Source organism: Myodes glareolus, chromosome 9 (assembly GCF_982192425.1).
Source record: "Myodes glareolus chromosome 9, mMyoGla1.1, whole genome shotgun sequence".
In the NCBI taxonomy this organism is placed as follows: domain Eukaryota; kingdom Metazoa; phylum Chordata; class Mammalia; order Rodentia; family Cricetidae; genus Myodes; species Myodes glareolus.
Genome location: NC_142034.1, coordinates 54,505,564 through 54,513,810, shown reverse-complemented (window position 1 = coordinate 54,513,810; position 8,247 = coordinate 54,505,564). Strand labels below are relative to the sequence as shown.

The 8,247-nt window shown below is 46.0% G+C and overlaps 1 pseudogene; it reads right to left on the bottom strand.

The window, feature by feature from the left end:
- Positions 1 to 6,627: 6,627 nt before the first annotated feature.
- Positions 6,628 to 7,174, bottom strand: LOC125409219 (large ribosomal subunit protein eL13 pseudogene; annotated as a pseudogene).
- Between the last annotated feature and the right edge of the window lie 1,073 nt (positions 7,175 to 8,247).

Genomic DNA, 8,247 nt, shown 5'->3' with positions numbered 1-8,247 from the left:
GGATCCCTGATTGGCTGACATTTGTCTAGGGGTGTCCTGGTGAAAAGCGATGGGTGTGTGTTTGCAGGTGATTCTATCTTCAATGGTTGGAATGGTGGGAATTCCCTTTGGATGGTCTGTTCCTGGGGTGCCTGGATAGTCTCAGTTTGTGTTTTTTCTCGGAACCAGGTATTATTACCTCAGGGTAAACCGAGACTCAGGCCTCTCTTGAGCTTGTCATGGCTGTGCCCTGCAGTTCCAGGGGTCTATCCCACAACCTCTTCTGTTCTTTTCAGGCACCAAGTGACAAGTTTTTTGCGGCCCAACAAACTTCTCCGCTGACGCAATAATCCAAATCAGACCAAATCAGACCAAGCTAGAAAAAGCCCAGGTTTAATGGATACCAGTGTTCCCAGGTGGCCTTCTAGGCCCTTGGAGAGAAAATGAAGAAGGAAGACTGGAAAACCACGTGTTCATTCTCTGGGGGACAATTTAAATAGCCTCCCGGGGAGGGACTTGGAATGGAATTTTCCACAAAACACCAAGCTCACATGTGGTGCACGTGCATAGTGAAGACAAGCGTCTGTTTGTTTTGTTGGTGTCTGAGACAGGGTTTCTCTGTAGCCCTAGGCTGTCCTGGAACTCACGCTGTAGACCAGGCTGGCTTTGAACTCAGAGATCCACCTGCCTCTGCCTCCTGAGTGATGGGGTTCAAGGTGTGAGCCACCATCGCCTGGCTCTAAAGAAGTGTCTTTCTATTTGGTGATGTCAAGGGGCTAAGAGTTAGACAGACAAAGTCCCTGATAGGCAGACAGATAAGGTGAGAGGCTGTGACTAGCAGACAAAGGTGGCTGGAGTCTTCCTCACCCTCCTGACCTGAGCCAAAAGCCTGACAACTTCAAGCAAGGGCCACGTGGACGTTTTCTCCGGCCAATAAGGACCCTGTTGACGACCGGCTCAACTAGTTCAGGCCAGGCCACAGCCTGTTTACACAACAGCTGTGGGCCAATCAACCATCCTGTCATCCTTCAACCCGACCAACCCTAAATTAGGAGAGGAACGCCTGAATTCTACATATTAGTCATTCACCCTGGTTACCAGTCACAGCTCCCTACCTGTTCAAGTAACAAACGCATTTCTCAGTGGAGTCTGGATTTGAATTCTCTGTCATGTTCTGTGAGTCTGAATCTCTGCCTGCCTGAGGTTGTCTGGTGTGTCTGTCTGTCCCTGTGTATGACTGTGTCTGTTTGTCCCTGTGTATGACCGTATCTGTTGCCTGCCTGAGGTTGTCTGGTGCGTCTGTCTGTCCCTGTGTATGACCGTGTCTGTTGCCTGCCTGAGGTTGTCTGGTGCGTCTGTCTGTCCCTGTGTATGACCGTGTCTGTTGCCTGCCTGAGGTTGTCTGGTGCGTCTGTCTGTCCCTGTGTATGACCGTGTCTGTTACTCTGTCCTTGTTGCACCGGACAGAAATCATCACACGAGAAGAAAGGGGACACTTAACAGAAATCTTGAACTGAGTGACCCTTACTGACCTCCGCTGACTCAGACAGCATCATTATTGATTGACCAATATCCATAAATGGTTGTTTCCGACCCCTGTATTTGCTTCATTCACAAAATTGTATAGATTTTGTGATCTGGGCCAGGGGCATGGAATTGTACATAGCTTAAAATTGCAGCTATGCATTAGTGTAGGGTATAAATGTTCCAAGGCGCAAAAGGTTGATTGTTCTGGAAAGAAAGGCAAGTATTAACTCAGAAAAAAGGCTGACTACACAGGATATCGAAAGCACCGTCTGAAGTGCATTCAAGGTGTGTTACTAACTCTCTGGGAGATGCAGCAAAAGTTGGAAGAGATATTCTCAAATATTACATTGCCACAGAGGAAAACCTCAAGGGTGCGGGTTTGGTTTTCTCTGCTTTGTAGAGGCTCATTCTGTGTGCTTGCGGTATGCCTGTTTCCTCACGCCTCATAAAAGCCTTTCTTCAACTGCTGATTCTGTCTGTTCCATCTGAGATTTCTCCTCTGCAACAGACCAAAAATGAACCCAGATCAAGACCCCTAGACAGGGAAGGAAAAAAACTTTACTCATAATTTGTACATATTATATATGCTGTATAGGCTCTAATTTATATATTTGATATACTGTACATATAAATACATATTATATAATATGTATAAATATTTATAAATATATGTTCAAATATTTGTACTTTATGCATCTGTGGTGTTAGGGTTTGATCCCAGGGCCTTGCATGAACCAGACAAACACTCTACTACTGAGCTACACCCCTAAATCTTTCTCAAATTTTTTGTTTTTGGTTTTGGTTTTTTGAGACAGGATTTCTCTGTATAACCATCCTGATTGTCCTGGAATGTAGACCAAGCTGGCTTTGAACTCACAGAGATACTCCCACTTCTGCCTCCCGAGTGCTGTTATTAAAGGCGTGTGCTACTACCATCCGACTGACCTTTCTAAAATTTTCCTATTTTAAAAAGTACTTTTTAACTATTTGATGTATTTGATCGTATACATTGTATGACATTCTCCAGCTCCTCCCGTGTCTTTACCTACCTACGCATACAACGTTAGGTTTCCTCTCCTCCTGTTTGTGGTAACTGTTCTTGGATGTAGAGCCTGCCCTGGAGTTGTTCACTTGGGTGGAGCATGAATCTGCCATTAAAGAAAACTGACTCTCCCAGCAGCTATCAAATGCCAATGGCTCCACCGCCTGGCAACACTGTCTTCTTGAAGACATCCTCCACCACCGCTGGCCATTAGTGTGGTGGCGCACGCCGGTAGGATTTGCTGAAGGAGGCAGAGGCAGGAGCTGGGAGCAGGAGGCGGGACCAAGCACCGAACCAAGAGAGCCTGATCCGGATCTGCTTCTCTTTTTAAAAGAGAAATATACCACGCCCCAGTGGGCTGGTATTTCAGCAGCTATTGGCTGATGGAGCGGAAGTCGCTCCCCGCTGCACTGTGGGCTCGTATTTCAGCGACTATTGGTTGAGGCAGCGGAAGTTACTCCCACAACAATTAGTCTTGTAGAGAGAGGTGTGGTATGGATGTCCTGACTGAGCATGCACAGTCTCTGATTCTTTGCACATTGAGCAATTGAAAGTCTGTGTGTTAATTGCTATCTACTGCAAGAAGAAACTTCTCTCATGAGTGCAGAGATGTACTATTCTATGATATCAAAATGCTGTTAGGAGTCATTTTAATTCTGTGATCACGCCTCTAATCCCAGCACTCGGGAGGCAGAGGCAGGAGGATCTCTGTCAGTTTAAGGCTAGCCTGGTCTACAAAGTGAGTTCAGGACATCCAGGGCTACACAGAGAAACCCTGTCTCAAAATACCAAATACATACCTACATACACACATATACACATACACACATGCACACATACATACATACATACATACTGTGATCGTTTAACAGAATAATAGTTTTAGATTCTCCCAGAGGCCTGTGAGGTTCTTGGGCCCCATTAGCAGTGCCAGCAATGGGTTCTGTCTCTTTGAGAGAGTCATAGAACTAATCAGAGAGTGGTTAGTTACTCCCGTGACATTTGTACTGCTCTTGCACCAGTGGGTATATCTGTCAGGCCAGCTGTTCTCTTGCTTGCACAATTCCACCTGAGTGAGACCCGTGCTCACTTTTCTGCTAGAGTGGCTGTCATCTTTCAGCTCTGAGAGCTGGCCAACAGCGAGGGAGCTCACCTCTCTGTGTTCAGTGAGACTGGCACGGGATGCTTTAGCAACAAGGTCTTACCATCCCATCTGGAGGGTGACCAAGAGGGCGATAGCATGTGATGCCCGAGTGTGTGGGATCCCATTGGCCAACCACTCACAAAGAGGCAGCCCGTTCCTGCTTCTGGCGGTTTTCTAAATCTTCATTTGCTAGCGCGCAATGTCTGGTTGGGGTATTGTTCCCTTGTCGAGTGACTCCATTAAAACTTGTTATATACAGCCGGGCTGTGATGGTGCACGCACGCCTTTAATTCCAGCACTGGGGAGGCAGAGGCAGGCAGAACTCTGTGAGTTCAAGGTCCGCCTGGTCTACAGAGAGAGTTCCAGGACAGGCTCCAAAGCTACACAGAAAAATCCTGTCTTGAAAAACAGAAAAAAAAAAAAAAGAAACAACCCAAATTGTTATTGTATAGATGTTTCTATAGTGGTAGGTTTTCCATATGGCCTCTTTTTTTGAATGGTGCCTGCAGGCCAGAAGAGGGCACCAGATCTCATTATGGATGGTTGTGTGAGCCATCATGTGGTTGCTGGGAGCTGAACTCAGGACCTCTGGAAGAACAGCCAATGTTCTTAACAGCTAAGCCATCCATCTCTTTATCCCTTTATATGGCTTTTTAGAAAGGACTTTATTGTTAGTTATTCCTCCCCATATTTCCTCTTGCCCTATCTCTGACCTTGATTTAACCCTTCCTGTTCCATCATTCCTCTTCAAGCCTATCCACCACTGTTCTCCTGCTCCCCTCCCTTACAAGCCCGCCCCACCCACCCGGCCTCTGCGGGTATTTCAAGTGAACACGCATAGCTGAGGATCTAAAGCTACATCCGCAAAGGAGAGAAAACATGTGATGTTTGTCTTTCTGTGCCTGGGTTACCTCACTCAAAAGAATTGTTTCTAGCTCCTGGTTAATTTGTTGTCAACTTGACAAAAGCTGGAGTCATCAGAGAGGAGGGAGCCTCAGCTGAGAAAATGCCTCATAAGATCATAAAATTAGGCAAGCCAGTATAGGTGGTGCCATCCCTGGGCTGGTTGTCCTGGGTTCTATAAGAAAGCAGACTGAGCAAGCCTAGGGAAGCAAACCAGTAAACAGCATCCTCCATGGCCTCTGAATCTGCGCCTGCCTTGTGTGAGTTCCCACCCTCCCGGCTTTTGATGATGAACGGCTGTATGGGACAGGAAATGACATAAACCCTTTCTTCCCCAAAGTACTTTTGGTTTGTGTTTTATCACAGCAATAGTGACCCTAAATAAGATCCCCTCCATTTGAAATGGGGCCTCTCTGAGTTGCCCAGGCTAGTTTTGAACTTACTCTTGTGTTTTTTGTTTGTTTGTTTTGTTTTCCAAGACAAGGTTTCTCTGTAGCTTTGGAGTCTGTCCTGGAACTAGCTCTGTAGACCAGGCTGTCCTTGAATTCACCTCACAGAGACCCTCCTGCCTCTGCCTCCTGAGTGCTGGGACTAAAAACACGCACCACCACCGCCTGGCCCTGAATTTACTCTTTAGTTGAGGCCGGCTGGCCTTGAGCTTATAGGCCTGTGACTTTAAATACCCTGTTTTAACACAGTGCTAAAGTGTTGTCTGGTGTTCTACGTGCCAGCAGGCTTTATGAACATGTGTTCACTACGCTTCATACCGACATGAGTTATACCTGCTGTTGGCCATGACGTCAGGGCCAGCGAATTAACAATACATATTAAATAAAGTAAGGTGAGGTCAAGTACTGCTTGGTTGATTAAAAATTTGAAACCACAGGATGACAGGAACTTGTGGGGTTTATTTTTTGTTTGTTTTGTTTTGTTTTTGCCAGCAGAGTGTTCACGGCGATTCTATCAAACTGGAGTAATGGCAACCAAAAGAGGCAAGTATGCATACCTGTGAACATTCTAGAACTCGTGTCTTACATGGAAAGTTCAGATAAGAGAATTTGGATAGGTTCACATGACTATAATTATTGGTCTTGGAAGGCTAAAGTAAGACCATGAATTTGAGGTCAGCAGGACCCTGGAGTTTGGAGCGATGGCTCAGCCGTTAAGAGCATGGGCTGCTCTTCCTGGAGGACCTGAGTTCAATTCCCAGCATCCACATCATAACTGCCTGCAATTCCTGTCCAGGGGCTCCAACACCCTCACACAGACATGCCTGGAGGCAAAACACCAATGCATATGAAATAAAAAATCAGTATTTGGCAGGACCCTGTTTTTTTTTAATATACTTATTTTTATTTTATGTGCATTGATGTTTTGCCTACATATATGCCTATGTGAGGGTGTCAGATCTTGGAGTTACAGACAGTTGTGAGCTGCCATGTGGGTGCTGGGAACTGAACCCGGGTCCTCTGGAAGAACAGTCAATGCTCTTAACCACTGAGCCATCTCTCCAGCCCCCACTTTTTTTTGTTTGTTTTTTGAGACAGGGTTTCTCTGTAGCTTTGGAGCCTGTCCTGGAACTAGCTCTTGTAGATCAGGCTGGTCTCAAATTCTGAGATCCGCCTGCCTCTGCCTCCCGAGTGCTGGGATTAAAGGCATGTGTGCCATCACCACCCGGCTAGGACCCTGTCTTAATGCTTCCTAGGACCAAACAAACAAGCAAATCACATTCCACCCCCAATACAAAGAAACAAACACAAAGAAAAGAAATAAGAAAAAGAAAATACCCCCTAGAAAATCATGTTTTTAATATTGGACTCTCAGAGGAACAAGGCAGAAGTCACAGGATGTAGTTAGTGCACCTCGGTAATAACCAATACTTCAGAGGCAGGAGGAGCAAAGTAATTTTCATGCTAGCCAGAGCTATGAGGTGAGATCCCATCTCAAAAGTCAAAGCAAACTCCAAAACATTTAAATAATTTACTTTATCAAATAAGTTAAAAGTTATTTATTGCAATATTCTGACAGTGCACTACTTTTTCTTTTCAGCATCTTGGGGGCCAGCTTCCTTCACCCTCTTTGCTCGGATGCCAAAGAGCTGGGCATTGGCCTGGAAGTTCTTCTCTGCTGGGATGGCGTTAGCTCCCGCCTTTTTGTAGACACTGTGGATGGGCATCACTGGTCTTGTTAGCTGGGTGGCCAATTTAAGGTCTTCAGCAGAACTACCTCCCTTCTTCGGAGCAGAAGGCTTCCTGGGAGAAAGTATGAGCTTGGATGAGCTTGGAGCGGTTACTCCTTCAGGCACTGAGCATTGGCCGGCAGTGGTTCACTGATTTGTTTTTTTCTCTGTGGGTCCAGAGACCCAGCCACCCCGAGTTCTGTCAGCTCACTCTAGGGCACCTCACTATGGGCCTGATGGAATCCCAGTGGGGCAAAGGGCAAGGCCCGCTCCAAGCTTTTGCCTGCCGGACCTTGCTTCTGCGGATCTTGCGTGTTGGCTGGTTAAACCAAGTGTCCACGTACTGCTAATTCTTCTAGAAGTGGGACCCCAGGACTGTGCTATTCTGGCTGGGCACCATGGCTACCTCCTGTGCAGGAGAATGGCCAAGAGGAAAGGCTATTTATTTTAGACAGGGTTTCCCTATGTAGCCCTGACTGGACTGGAACTTGCTATGTAGAACAGGCTGTCTGTAGATTTATAGAGACCTGCCTGCCTTTGTGTCCTTAGCGCTGGGATTAGAGGTGTGTGCCACCATGCCCAGCTGTCAATTATTTTTAAGGGGGGTGGGCAGCAAGATGGTTCAGGGGATAACGGCATCTGCTGTGAAGTTGAAGCCTGGAACCCTGGGAGAGAACCAACTCTCATGAGTTGTTTTTTGAACTCCATTGGCACCATGGCACACACATACATAAAATGGAATAGTAATAGTAATAGGGCTGGAGATGGTTCAGTCATTAAAGTATAGGCTCACAATCAGTAATAATAAAAGTTGGGCATACTGACACACTTATACTTCTGCCACTTGAGGGCCTTAAGCAAGAAGATTCCAAGTTTGAGGCCAAAGTAGGCAACATTGTTTACCTCAAAGTTTCATAACATTATTTATCTACTTATATTTATTGAGAGTCTCACTCTAGCCCAACTTGGTCGACTTTACAGTGTAATCATAGCTAGGCTCAAAGTAGTGGCAATCTTACTGTCTGGCCTCCAAAATGCTGGAATTACATAGGTAAACCAAGGCCAGCTTTATAAAATCAAATCTTCCTGTATACTAAGATCTCTAAGCAAATTGGGTACACTCAGTAACTTGATCAAAGTTCTATTTTTTAAATTTTGAAATGCTAATTTAACTTTTTATGTGTATGGATGTTTACAGGCATGTACATCTGTGTACCACATGCATGTCTGGCACTCTTTGAGGTCAGATGAGGGTGTTAGAGCCCCTGGAACTGGAGTTACAGATAGTTGTGAGCTACTGTGTGGAGCTGGAAGCTGAACTGAGGTCCTCAGAAGAGAAAGCAATGCTGACAAACCCAAGCCATATCTCTGGCCCAGTTGTTTAGATTCTGCCAGACGGTGGTGGCACAAACCTTTAATCCCAGCACTCAGGAGGCAGAAGCAGGTGAATCTCTGAGTTCGAGGCCAGCCTGG